The sequence below is a fragment of the Glycine max genome, chromosome 12 (genome assembly GCF_000004515.6).
Source record: "Glycine max cultivar Williams 82 chromosome 12, Glycine_max_v4.0, whole genome shotgun sequence".
NCBI classification, from domain to species: Eukaryota; Viridiplantae; Streptophyta; class Magnoliopsida; order Fabales; family Fabaceae; genus Glycine; species Glycine max.
Genome location: NC_038248.2, coordinates 26,164,610 through 26,179,032, shown reverse-complemented (window position 1 = coordinate 26,179,032; position 14,423 = coordinate 26,164,610). Strand labels below are relative to the sequence as shown.

Genomic DNA, 14,423 nt, shown 5'->3' with positions numbered 1-14,423 from the left:
GGGAACTTGTTTTTAGCAAAACTTAAAACGGCCATAACTTTTGCTCCGGGTATCAGAACGACTATTATTATACATGCATTTGTGGTAGAACAAATTTCCCATACTGTGACAATTGGCTTTAGCCGGTTGGGGTCTCCGAAGCTCCAAAAATTAGTCATTTACTAAGTTTTTTTTTATTTTTCAAGTATTATTGTCCTATTTTTCTAAACTTTGCTTAGGTAGTTTTCATAGTTAGACATTGAATTTTTGTTTGAAATTTTTTTGTGTTATCTTTTCATGATTTTAGGGTGTTCCTCACAAAATTTCAACTCATTTTGATATGGTTTGAGTATAGCTGTAGTTTTAACCCCTTGTTAGGTGCTTGTTGAGAAACACATTATTTGCTGCATATAGTGCATGACAAGGGGCAATCTAGGTGATTTACAACCCTTTGATCCTGAAATAGATAGAACCTTTCATAGATTAGTTAGGCATAGTGTGCATCCTGTGCATTTTGAGCATTCTGAGCATTTTGTTGAGGGTGATTATGAATATTCTGATTTTGAGCATTCCACTACTAATTTTCATACGAGAACATGGCTCAACCTCCACCTCGTGAGAGGACTCTTAGGGAGATGGCTGCACCTGATTTCACTTATGAAAGCTTGTGCATTCAATATCCTGATGAGGGTGTTCCATATGTTCTCAAGACTGAACTAATACATTTGCTGCCCAAGTTTCATGGTCTTGCAGGTGAAGATCCTCATAAGCATCTTAAGAAGTTCCATATTGTTTGTTCCACCATGAAGCCCCCTGATGTCCAAGAAGATCATATCTTTCTAAAGGCTTTTCCTCATTCTTTGGAGGGAGTGGCAAAAGATTGGCTATACTACCTTGCTCCCAGGTCCATTTTCAGTTGGGATGACCTTAAGAGGGTGTTCTTGGAGAAATTCTTCCCTGCATCTAGGACCATTGCCATCAGAAAAGACATTTCAGGCATTAGGCAACTTAGTGGAGAAAGCTTGTATGAGTATTGGGAAAGATTCAAGAAATTGTGTGCAAGCTGTCCTCACCACCAGATTTCTAAGCAACTCCTTCTTCAATATTTCTATGAGGGACTTAGCAACATGGAGAGGAGTATGATTGATGCTGCCAGTGGTAGAGCTCTTGGTGATATAACCCTTGCTGAGGCTAAGAATTTGATTGAGAAGATGGCTTCCAACTCCCAACAATTCAGTGCAAGAAATGATGCTATTGTCCTTAGAGGAGTCCATGAGGTGGCCACAGATTCATCTTCATCTACTGAAAATAAAAAGCTTGAAGGAAAACTTGATGCCTTGGTCAACCTAGTAACTCAGCTTGCCATGGATTAGAAATCTACGCCTTTTGCAAGAGTCTGCGGTCTATGTTCTTCTGCAGATCACCATACAAATCTATGTCCTTCTTTGCAGCAATCTGGAATCAATGAGCAACCTGACGCTTATACTGCAAACATTTATAATAGACCTCCTCAGCAGCAAAACCAACAACAACAGAATAATCATGACCTTTCAAGCAATAGATACAATCCAGGTTGGAGAAATCATCCAAATCTGAGATGGACAAGTCCTCCACAACAACAACAGCCTGTCCCTCCTTTTCAGAATGTTGCTGGTCCAAGTAAGCCAATGTTCCTCCTCCAATACAGTAGCAGCAACAACAGTAGTCACAACAAAGACAACAAGCAACTAAGGCTCCTCCTCAACCTTCCTTAGAAGAGTTAGTGAGGCAAATGACCATCCAGAATATGCAATTTCAGCAAGAGATAAGAGCCTCCATTCAGAGTCTGACAAATCAGATAGGGCAGATGGCTACTCAGTTGAACCAAGCTCAGTCCCAAAATTCTGACAATTTGCCTTCACAAACTGTGCAGAATCCAAAAAATGTGAGTGCCATCACCTTGAGGTCTGGCAACCAAATTCAAGTGCCTCCACCAGTAGCAGCACCTGCACCTGAACCTGTCAAGCTTCATTCTATACCTGAAAAAGAGGATGAGATAGTTGCACAAAAGCTAAAGTTTCCTAAAAAAAAATTCATGCAGGTGGACCTTCTTCTAGTAATTCTGACTTACAGCAGCCCCCTATCTCTCTTCCATTCCCACCTAGAGCAATTCCAAACAAAAATATGGAAGAAGCGGAAAAGGAGATCTTGGAGACATTCAGAAAAGTAAAGGTGAACATACCTCTGCTAGATGCCATCAAACAAATTCCAAGATATGCCAAGTTTCTAAAGGAGTTGTGCACCCACAAAAGTAAGTTCAAGGGCAATGAAAGGATTAGCATGAGCAGAAACGTGTCAGCATTGATAGGTAAATTTGTTCCTCACATTCCGGAGAAATGTAAGGACCTGGGTACTTTCTATATACCTTGCATTATTAGGAACAGTAAATTTGAGAATGCCATGCTAGATCTAGGAGCATCAGTTAGTGTCATGCCTCTGTCCATTTTCAATTCTTTATCTCTTGGACCTTTGCAATATACAGATGTGGTGATTCATTTGGCAAATACAAGTGTTGCTTACCCCGCAGGTTTCGTAGAGGATGTGCTAGTTCGGGTTGGTGAACTTATTTTTCTTGTTGATTTTTATGTTCTTAATATGGAAGAGGGATTTTCCCATGGTTCAGTTCCAATTATTTTAGGCAGGCCATTTATGAAAACAGCCCAAACCAAGATAGATGTTTATGCTAGCACATTGTCTATGGAATTTGGTGATATTGTTGTTCATTTTAACATTCTTGATGCCATGAAACATCCATCTGAGGATCATTCTATTTTCGTGTTGAGATAATTGATTAGATTGTTGATGATTATATGTTTGATTTTGATTCTGTTCTTCATGGTAGGAAACATCCATTTTTATCTTATATGCATACTTGTCATTCCTTATGCACTGACTCAACCCCGTCATTCTAGATGTGGTGAAAAAGGAAGTGACCAAGCTCTTACAAGCTGGAATCATCTACCCCATTTCTGACAGCCAGTGGGTGAGTCTAGTCCAAGTGGTTCCTAAGAAGACAGGCCTCACAGTGATCAAGAATGAAAAGGATGAGCTTATCCCCATAAGAGTGCAGAACAGCTGGCGAGTCTGCATTGATTATAGGAGGCTGAACCAAGTAACCAGAAAAGATCATTTTCCCCTGCCATTCATTGATCAAATGCTTGAGCGCTTGGCAGGTAAGTCTCATTACTGTTTTCTTGATGGTTTTTCTAGTTATTTACAAATTCATATTGTAGAAGCAAAGACTTTGAGATTGTAGAAGCAAAGACTTTGCCTTTGATGTTTTGATGATGCCATATGATCGTGATGATTTAATGTCTTATGGAAATGCGCTTCTCAAGTTGAATTCAAGACAACAATCCGAGAATACAAGATACAACATCAAGAAGATGTCTAGTATTTTAGGAAGGGAATTCCAAATTGAAATAGCAAAAGGTTTGGCCAAGAAATTTAAGTTAAAAAGTCTTTTTCAAGAGATTTACTCTCTGGTAATCGATTACCAGAGGATGTAATCGATTACCAGTGGCCAAAAATGATTTACAACAGCCATTACAAATTTGAATTTAAACTTTACGCTGTGTAATTGATTACACATGGATGGTAATCGATTACCAGCAGTTACTAAACGTTATGATTCAAATTTTAAAGCCTATAATCGATTACACAAGTCTTGTAATCGATTACCAGAGGAGATTTTCAGAAAATTATTTCCAAGAGTCACAACTTTTCAAATGGTTTTTACATGGCCATCAAAGGTCTATTTATATGTGACTTGGAATATGAATTTGCTTAGAGTTTTTCAGAACAAAAAGGTCTTATCCTCTCAAAAAGAAAAATCATCTTATCCTCCTAAAAATTCCTTGGCCAATACACTTGCAATTCAATAAGAAATTATCTAACTGCTTAAATTGTTCAATCTATCTCTTTCAAGAGAGATTTCTTCTTCTCTTCACTTTAATTCTCCAAAAGGGGTTAAGAGACCGAGGGTCTCTTGTTGTAAAGAAATCTGAACACAAAGGAAGGGTTGTCCTTGTGTGGTTCAGAACTTGTAAAAGGAATTTACAAGATAGTGGAACTCTCAAGCGGGTTGCTTGGGGACTAGACGTAGGCACAAGGGTGTGGCCGAACCAGTATAAATTGAGTTTACACTTTCTCTTCCCTTAAACTCTTTTATTTATTGTTGTTTTACATTTATACTCAGATTGTTTAATTTGAATCATTATTTAGAATTTCATCTTTAAGGGAACTTGGAACTTGCATTGAAATCAAAGTAGAATTTCAATAGGGGAAATTGTTTGTAATATCTTAATTCAACCCCCCTTCTTAAGATATTTGAGGCCACTTGTAAAACACATATTGCTCCTGAGGATCAAGAAAAGACCACAATCACCTGTCCCTTTGGCACTTTTGCCTATAGGAGGATGCCCTTTGGCCTATGCAATGCCCCTAGTACCTTCCAGCAGTGTATGCTTAGCATTTTCAGTTATTTTTTAGAGAGTTGCATAGAGGTATTTATGGATGATTTTACTGTTTATGGATCCTCTTTTGATACATGTTTGGATAGTCTGGATAGAGTTCTTAGTAGATGCATTGAAACTAACCTTGTGCTGAATTTTGAAAAATGTCACCTCAAGGTAGAACAAGGTATAGTTTTAGGGCATATCATTTCGAATAGGGGCATAGAGGTAGACGCTTGCGTGCGAGAGGTTCATTCTTTTCTTGGTCATGCAGGGTTTTATAGGCGCTTTATCAAGGATTTTAGAAAAGTGACCCTTCCACTATCCAATCTGCTGCAAAAAGAGGTGGAGTTTGATTTTGATGACCAATGCAAAGAGGCTTTTGATTGCCTCAAGCGTGCAGTGACTACCACCCCTATCATTCAAGCACCTGATTGGACAGCCCCATTTGAACTAATGTGCGATGCATCCAATTACGCATTAGGGGCTGTCCTTTCTCAAAAGATTGATAAGCTGCCTCGAGTGATCTTCTATGCTTCCAGAACTTTGGATGCTGCTCAAGCAAATTACACTACCACGGATAAGAGCTTCAAGGTCAATGGACACCGGCATAAATCATTCCTCACAAACCCCTGCTTAGTGGATGTAGTGGTGGAGAAGACCTCCTTACATCACCCTACTTCTCTTCCGCCATGACTTAGGGAGTTTTTTTTTTTTGTCTCCTTCTTTACTGTTATTGCACTTGTCCAAATTTATTTATTGTTTTGGTTGCTTGATCTTATGATTGTGCTATATTGAGGACAATGTGTTGTTTAAGTGTGAGGGGGGGGGGGAGATTGTTCTTTAATTTTGTTGGGTATTCTAGTTTAATTTTATTAGGTTTTTCTAGGTTAATTTTGTTAGTTTTGTTTTTTGTTTTGTATACAACATTGCATGTTTCTCTTTGAATTTTGGGTTATGTATAGGTAATGGATAATTGTTTTTGAAATAGGAGTTTCTTGGAATTTAGTGAATTGAAATCCTTGTTTTTCTCTACATGTCAAGTTAGTTTTGAAAGTTCAAATTGGAAGTGATAGATTTACCCTTGGTGAGAATTTGAGCCATCATCATCTATTTTATTCGATGTGTTTTGCCCCCATTGAGTGCTTGCACAATAGCCTTGGCTTGAATCTTGTTGATACTTCTTGCTTCACATGCATGTTGGGAGATGATTTAGGCATTTTGTTCTTATAAGCCTCTAACCAAATGAGCCCACCTTGAATTAATTTCTTTGATAGCCCCTTTGAGCCTATGTTTCCCTTTCTTTGTTTTGAAGCTCATTACAAGTCTTAAGTGAAAAACCATGATTTCACCCTACCCTTAAGGAATTTTGGAGCTTTGGAATTGTTTTGGGAATAAGTGTGAGGGGGGGGGGGGGGGGTATGTTTCATTGGATGAAATGTTTTTGTTGGCCATGCTTGATGATGTATTTTGGCCATGCTTGATGTATATACATATATTGCCTAGTTGTTGCTTTATTTTTCAAATGCTTTCAATTCCTACTGTTCACCTTAAAAAAACGAAAAAAAAATAGAAAAAGAATGAGGTTGAATAAATGAGGTCTTGGTTTGAAGACTTGGATTGGTTTGAGGACTTGGTTGATTTTGTTTTGGGTTTATTTTTTTAAAAAAAGCTTAATTTGTAATTTTGGTTTTGGGGTTTACTACTTTTTCTTACTTCCCACTTATTCCCCATTGCTCCTCTATTCCTTTGGGTTTTAGCTACTATCCCATACTTTCATCTACCTTGTCCTTGGCCCCATTACAACCTTAAAAGACCTTTTGATCCTCATGTGCATATGCTTGTGATGTGGTTGTCAATTTTAGAGTCTTGCCAAGTCTATGTGGTGTTTGTTTTCATGGGTGCTCTGAGAGTAAACAATAGCCTAGACACTTGAGAGATAGAGTGCATATCTTGTGAGGCTTTATCACCCTCTCCTTCAGAGGGTTGCACGTTCTCGCCTTCAGAGGGCAGCACGTCCTTGCCTTCAAAGGGCCGCACGACCTCGCCTTCAGAGGGCCACATGTCCTCACCTTCAAAGGGCCGCACGTCCTTGCCTTCCGAGGGCCACATGTCCTCGCCTTCTGAGGGCTGCACGCCATCGCCTTCCGCGGGCTGCATGTCCTCGCCTCTCGCCTTAAGAGGGATGCACCTCCTCGCCTTTAGAGGGCTGGACACCCTCGCCTTAAGAGGGTTGCACGCCCTCGCCTTCAGAGGACTACGCATCCTCACCTTCAAAGGACTGCGTGTCCTCGCCTCCAGAGGACTTCACATCCTCGCCTTTAGAGGACTACACATCCTCACCTTTAGAAGACTGCGTGTCCTCGCCTTCAGAGGGCTACACGCCCTCCCCTTAAGATGACTGCACATCCTCCCCATTAGAGGGCTGCACGCCCTCACCTTCAGAGGACTGCATGTCCTCGCCATCAAAGGGCTACACGCCTTCGCCTTTAGAGGTCTGCACGTCCTCGCCTTCAAAAGACTGCATGTAATCGCCATCAGAGGGCAGCACGCCCTCACTTTTAGAGTGTTACACATCCTCACCTTCAAAGGATTGCACGTTCTTGCCTTCAGAGGACGGCTTTCCTCGCCTTCAGAGGGCTACACGCCCTCTCCTTCAGAGGACTGCACGTCCTCACCTTCAGAGGACTGCACGTCCTCGCCTTCAGAGGGCTCCATGCCCTCGCCTTCAGAGGACTACACGTCCTTGCCTTCAGAGGTCTAAACCCCTCGCCTTTAGAGGGCTGCACGTCCTCGCCTTCAGAGGGCTGCATGTCTTTGCCTTCAGAGGGCCGCATGTCCTCGCCCTAAGAGGGTGGCACGTCCTCCCCTTCTGAGGGCCGCACGTCCTCGCCTTCCGAGGGCCACACGCCCTCGCCTTCTGAGGGTTGCACACCCTCGCCTTCGGTTGGCTACACGCCCTTGCCTTCCGAGGGCTACACATCCTCGCCTTCAGAGGATTGCACGTCCTCGCCTTCAGAGGGCTACACGCTCTAGCCTTCAGAGGGCTGCACGCCCTCAGCTTTAGAGGGCTACACGCCCTCACCTTTGGAGGATTACATGCCCACGCCTTCAGAGGGCTACATGCCTTCGTCTTAAGAGGGCTGCACGCCCTCGTCTTCAGAGGATTGCACGTCCACGCCTTCAGAGGACTACATGTCCTCATCTTCAGAGGACTACATGTCCTCGACTTCAAAGGGCTGCACCTCCTCTCCTTCAGTGGACAGCACGTCCTCGCCTTTAGCGGACTGCACGTCCTCACCTTTAGAAAACTACACGTCCTCGCCTTCAGAGTATTGCACGTCCTCGCCTTCCGAGAGCCGCACACCCCCGCCTTCGAAGGGCTGCACGCCCTCTCCTTTCGAGGGCTACAAGTCGTCACCTTCAAAGGATTGTCCGTCCTCGCCTTCAGAAGACTGCTTGCCTCACCTTTAGAGGGCTACGCGTCCTCGCCTTTAGAGGGCTACATGCCCTTACCTTCAAAGGACTGCACGTCGTCGCCTTCAAAGGACTACACGTCCTTGCCTTCAAAGGACTGCATGTCCTCGACTTCAAAAGGCTACACGTCCTTGCTGTCATAGGATTGCACGTCCTCGCCTTTTGAGAACTACATGCCTTCACCTTCAAAGGACTGTTCGTCCTCGCCTTCAGAGGACTGCTTTCCTCGCCTTCATAGGGCTACACACCCTCGCCTTCAAAGGGCTACACACCCTCGCCTTCAAAGGGCTACACGCCCTCGCCTTCAGAGGACTACACGTCCTCGCCTTCAGAGGGCTTCACCCCCTCACGATTAGAGGGCCGCACGCCCTCGACTTCAGAAGGCCACAGGTCCTCGCCTTCAGACGGCCGCATGTCCTTGCCCTCAGAGGGCTTCATGTCCTCGCCTTCTGAAGGCCGCACGTCCTCGCCATCGGAGGGCCACACGTCCTCGCCTTCGGAGGGCCACACGCCTTCGCCTTCGGAGGGCTGCACACCCTCACTTTCCGAGGGCTGCACGTCCTTGCCTTCAGAGGATTGCACGTCCTCGGCTTCAGAGGGCTACATGCCCTTGCCTTCAGAGGGTTGCAAGCCCTCGCCTTGAGGGCTACATGCCCTCCCTTTCAGAGGGCTACACGCCCTCGCAATCAGAGGGCTACACGCCCTCGCCATCAGAGGGCTACATGCCTTCGCCGTTAGAGGGTATCACGCCCTTGCCTTTAGAGGACTGGACGTCCTTGCCTTCAGTGGACTGCAAGTCCTTGCCTTCAAAGGACTGCACGTCCTCAAATTCAAAGGGCTACACGTCCTCGCCTTCAGAGGACTGCACTTCCTCGCCTTCAGAGGGCAACACGCCCTCATCTTCAGAGGACAACACGTCCTCGTCTTTAAAAGGCTGCACGTCCTCGCCTTCAGAGGGTTGTATGCCCTCGCCTTCAGAGGGCCGCACGCCCTCACCTTCAGAGGGTCGCACGTCTTCGCCTTCAGAGGGCCACACATCTTGGCCTTCAGAGGGCCGCATGTCCTCACCCTCAGAGGGCCGCACGTCCTCGCTTTCTGAGGGCCGCACGCCCTCGCCTTCTGAGGGCTGCACGCCCTTGCCTTCCAAGGGCTGCACGTCCTCGCCTTTCAAGGGCGGCACGTCCTTGCTTCTCGCCTTAAGAGGGCTGCACATCCTCACCTTTAGAGGGTTGCACATCCTCGCCTTTAGAGGGCTACATGTCCTCGACTTCAAAGGGCTACACGCCCTCACCTTCAGAGGGCTGCATGCCCTCGCCTATAGAAAACTACACGCCCTCGCCTTCAGAGGACTGCACGTCGTCGCCTTCAGATGGCTACAAGCCGGCACCTTTAGAGGACTGAACATCCTCGCCTTCAGAGGGCCGCATGTCCTCACCTTCAGAGGGCTACACGCCCTCCCCTTTGGAGGAGTGCACATCCTCACCTTTAGAGAGCCACACATCTTTGCCTTCAGAGGACTACATGTCCTTGCCTTGAGAGGGTTTCACGCCCTCGCCTTCATGGGACTGCACGTCCTAGCCTTTAGAGGACTGCACGTCCTCTCTTTCAGAGGGCTACACGCCCTCGCCTTCAGAGGACTACAAGCCCTCGCCTTCATAGGACTGGACGTGATGCAATCCTCCCTAGGAAAGGACCAGTTACCAGAGCCATGAGCAAGAGGCTCCAAGAGGATTGGGCTAGAGTTGATAAAGAAGGCCTTAGGGTTCTCATGAACCTTAGGATAGATTTTTGAGCCCATGGGCCAAGGTTGGGTCCACTCTTCTTTGTAAATAGTAGAATAGGTTGTTTTCTTATTTTGGGCCTTGTATTTTGGCCATTCTAGTAGTATAGGGTTTTAGCCTTGTATTTCAGGGCATTTTAAGTAGTCTTTGTAGTAGGATTTTTTTTGTATTTTCATGTTTTTTTTGTCATGGGGGTGAGCTTAGCTATTATAGGGGTGTGTAGCTAAGCTCTAGCTTCTCAAGAAAGCTTCTCAAGGAGGTGAGCTTAGTTTTTAGATGGGTGTGTGTAGCTAAGCTCTAGCTTCTCAAGGAAGCTTCTCAAGGAGGTGAGCTTAGTTTTTAGATGGGTGTGTGTAGCTAAACTCTAGCTTCTCAAGGAAGTTTTCTCAAAGAAACTTCTCAAGGAAGTTTTCTTAAGAAAGCTTCTCAAGGACATCACGTGCTCTCCTTCAGAGGGCTAGATGTCTTCGCCTTCAGAGGACTACACGTCCTCGCCTTCAGAGGGCTACATGCCCTCGCCTTCAAAGGACTGCATGTCCTCGCCTTCAAAGGACTTCATGTCCTCGCCTTCATAGGGCTACACACCCTCGCCTTCAGAGGACTACATGCCTTCGCCTTCAGAGGACTGGATGTCCTTTCCTTTAGAGGACTGCACGTCCTCACCTTCAGAGGGCTTCACGCCCTCGCCTTCAGAGGGCTGCACGTCCTCGCCTTTAGAGGGCTTCACGCCCTTGTGGAAGCAATGTTTTCCAAGATTATTTTGATGATGCGAAAGTCTCAAGTCAAGAATGAAGCGTCAAGCAAGTTTCAAGAATCAAAGAGTTGTTCAATCAAAGCTAGTTTCAAGAATTAAAGAGTCGTTCGATCAAAGCAAGTTTCAAGAATCAAAGAGTCGTTCAATCAAGATTCAAGATTCAAATAAAGAATCAAGAGAAGACTCAATTAAGATAAGTAATAAAAGAGTTTTTAAAAATGTTGAATAGCATAATTTTTATCAAAAGAATTTTTCAAAGAAAATCTTTTACCAAGAGTTATACTCTCTGGTAATTGATTACCAGAAGGCAGTAATCGATTACCAGTAGCCAGCATTCTTATCGAACTGATTTACAAAGCTGTAATCGATTATCATAAGCATGTAATCGATTACCAATGTTTTAAAATGTTAGATTTCAAATTTCAAGAGTCACAACTTGTGATAAAACATTTTTCAAATCATTTCAAACTTGTGTAATCGATTACACAATACTTGTAATCGATTACAAGTGTTTCTAAATGTTTTGATTTTCAAATTTAAACATGGAGTGTCACATCTGTTGATGTGTAATTGATTACACTATGATGGTAATCGATTACCAGTGACTTGTTTTGAAAAATAAATTACCAAAAGTCACAATTCTTAAAGTGACTTGTTTCTGAAGATTTTTTCAAAAGTCACAACCTTTAAGTGACTAGTTTTCAAGAAAGTCACAACTTTTAAAGTGACTAGTTTTCAAAAGAGTCACAACTTTTAAAAAGTGACTAGTTTTGAAGAAATTGCCAAGAGTCATAAACTTTTAACTTGAGTTGTCAAATTACTATAAATATGTGACCACGGCACGAATTTTAAAGAGACAACTTTTAGATTTCTTTCATTCATTCAAAGCATTCTTCTAAGAGTTTTTGTTCAAAACTTTCTTTATTCAAGAAAAGTTCATTGGCCAAAAACTTATGCTATTCTTCTTCTTCATTCCTTCTCCCTCTAGCCAAAAGATTCAAAGGACTAACCGCCTGAGAATTCTTTTGATTCTTCCTCTTCCCTTTAAACAAAAGATTTCAAAGGACTAACCGCCTGAGATATCTTTTGTTTCCCCTTACAAAGATTCAAGGGACTAACTGTCTAAGAATTCTTTGTCTTAACACATTGGAGGGTACATCCTTTGTGGTACAAGTAGAGAGTACATCTACTTGGGTTGTAATACTAAGAACAAGAGAGGGTACATCTCTTGTGTATCAGTTCAAGTGGAGGGTACATCCACTTGGTTGTTCAAAGAGAACAAGGGAGGGTACATCCCTTGTGGATCTTTGCTTGTAAAGGATTTTACAAGGCTATTGGAAATCTCAAGAACCGGTGGTTGTTTGGGGACTGGACATAGGCACGGGTTGTGGTTGAACCAGTATAAATCTTGTGTTTGTCTTCTTCTTCCCTACACTCTTTATCATTCCGCTGTGAACTTTTTATTTCCGCTTTACTTTTGTCTAAGTTATTGTTTTTGTTCGTTACTTTCTCATAACTTAGTAGTAAAGCATAATTGAATCTTGTTTTGTTCGTTACTTTCTCATAACTTAGTAGTAAAGCATAATTGAATCTTGTAATATTAAGAAGGATAAATTTTTAATTAGGCCACTTGATCCAACAGCCCTCGCCTTCAGAGGACTACACGTCCTCACCTCTAGAGGACTGCACGTCCTCGCCTTCAGAGGGCTACACGTCCTCACCTCTAGAGGACTGCACGTCCTCGCCTTCAGAGGGCTACACGCCTTTGCCTTCAGAGGACTACACGCCTACACCTTGAGAAGGCTGTACATCCTCACCTTCTGAGGGCTACACGCCCTCACCTTCAGAGGACTACACATCCTCACTTTTAGAGGGCTACATGCCCTCACCTTCAGAGGACTACACATCCTCACTTTTAGAGGGCTACATGCCCTCACCTTCAGAGGGCTACATGCCCTCGCCTTTTGAGGACTGCACGTCCTTGCCTTCAGAGGACTGCACATCCTCGCCTTTATAGGGCTACGTGTCCTCACTTTCAGTGGGCTCCACATCCGCACCTTAGGAGAATTCAAGGTCCTCTGCCCTTAATGCTTAACCGAGTACGGATCATGCGCACCAACATGACCACTGTTACACAAATATTGATGACGTTGCTAATTAGCAGCATTCTGCCCAGCGACCATAATGTCGATCTCCACCTACGGAAGTATCAGTTGGTCTGTGCCGTCACGACATAGGTAAGTATGCATGTGGCTCAACTGATTTATGATGCCATTTACTATTTGCAGGGATCGCGCCCCCTACGAGGAGCCCCTTGGACCCAGAGAAGTCCAACAGGGCCCTAAGGTTCCCGACTTTGATCATTAGGCCCCTATTAACCGGGCTTTCAACGAGAAGTATTGCGCCCCCAGGCAGGCGCAGGGCAAGGCATCACAACAGCCTGGGGATGGCCAGCAGCAGGTAACAGACGCACCGCCACCACCTCCAAAGTCCACCTCAGCTCATCTACAAAGGCTGGAGCGTTGCCTACAACACGTGGCTGACCAGCAAGCGACCAACCACCCGGGCAGGTATGAGCAAGGACTAGGCCCGAGACCAATAAGTCATCACGCGTCCGGCTCAAGACGTTAAAGAAGCACTACTAGGAGGCAACCTAGTACCTTTTAAATTTTTTCTTGTTATTTTGTTCACCTATGTTTCTTAAGCCACGGTTGAACACGCCTAGTTGCTCATAATCCTAGGAACTTAAATAAACAAGCACAAACTGGGAAGGTAGTAATACCTCACGAACAATATATATATATGTATATGTTTAGGTAACAAAAATGCTTTGAATATGTATGTATATGTTTAGGTAGCAAAGATGCCTCACACAAAATAAGTATATGTTTAGGTAGCAAAGATGTCTCACACTAAATATGTATATGTTTAGGTAGCAAAAATACTTTGAATATGTATGGTAGCAAAATGCCTCACAAAAATATATTGTGTTTACATGACCATAAAAACTTGATGCTTGAGTGTCCACATGGGTGCATGCATGACCAGTTTTGCATAAAATTTCCAAATCATCATTGTTGGATGTGTGCCATGGAAAGCTTAAGAGTGTCCACATGAGTGCATGCATGACCTGAGGATGATCGTTTGTCAACATTTGGATTCTTGCCAGCCAAATTGAGCTGCTTAACACTAATTGCCATGCAATCCGTAGGGTTTTGTGACGTTTCGGCAGGAAATGTGCAAAATACTCAAAAGGAGGGCAAAAAGGTCACTTTTGAGGCATTTTCAGCCCCTGAGTCCACTAGAAAGCTTAAGAGTGAAGAAACCAGCTCGCCTGGGCGAGCTAGGTTACTTCAGGAGAAAGCAAGCAACTCGCTTGGGTGAGTTGTTGTGCAACCTCCACCCCTTATTTGCTATAAACAAGCGTGAGGAGGCTGAAGAAAAGAGGTCCAGAGATCCAGAAAGAAGAGGAAAGAATAGAAAAGGAAGCTAAAATGCAGCCGAATCGTGACTGCAATCAATTTCTACATTGTTCATCGGTCGTTCTTCGTTCTTCATCCAGTTAGTGCTTCTTTTAAGAATTTAAACTTGATTCATGGACCCTCAGGGGTCTTCTCTATTGTTTTGTGCATCTTCATCTCCTTCTTTGATCATCGATAATCGTTTTTCTTTTGTAAAAGTAAGTTTTAACCGATCATTATCACCGCAAGTTATCTTTAAAAAAGGATTGAAGATTAATAAGCAAAAATAAAATAAAACCAACTCATAAACTTCTTCATTTCATCAAAAATCAAGAGATCATTTCAAGGTCCAACGCCTTAATGATTCTCTTTTCTTTTCAAACTTGAGAAGATCGTTTCAAGGTCCAACGCCTTAACGATTCTCTCCGCTTTTCAAAAGTTTAAAACATCGTTTCAAGGTCCAACGCCTTAAACGACT

The 14,423-nt window shown here is 43.7% G+C and overlaps 1 non-coding gene across 1 annotated transcript; it reads right to left on the bottom strand.

The window, feature by feature from the left end:
* Positions 1-953: 953 nt before the first annotated feature.
* LOC112998637 (small nucleolar RNA R71) lies at positions 954-1,060 on the bottom strand. The gene has a single exon (XR_003263731.1). It is a non-coding gene; the product is annotated as a small nucleolar RNA R71 (small nucleolar RNA).
* Between the last annotated feature and the right edge of the window lie 13,363 nt (positions 1,061-14,423).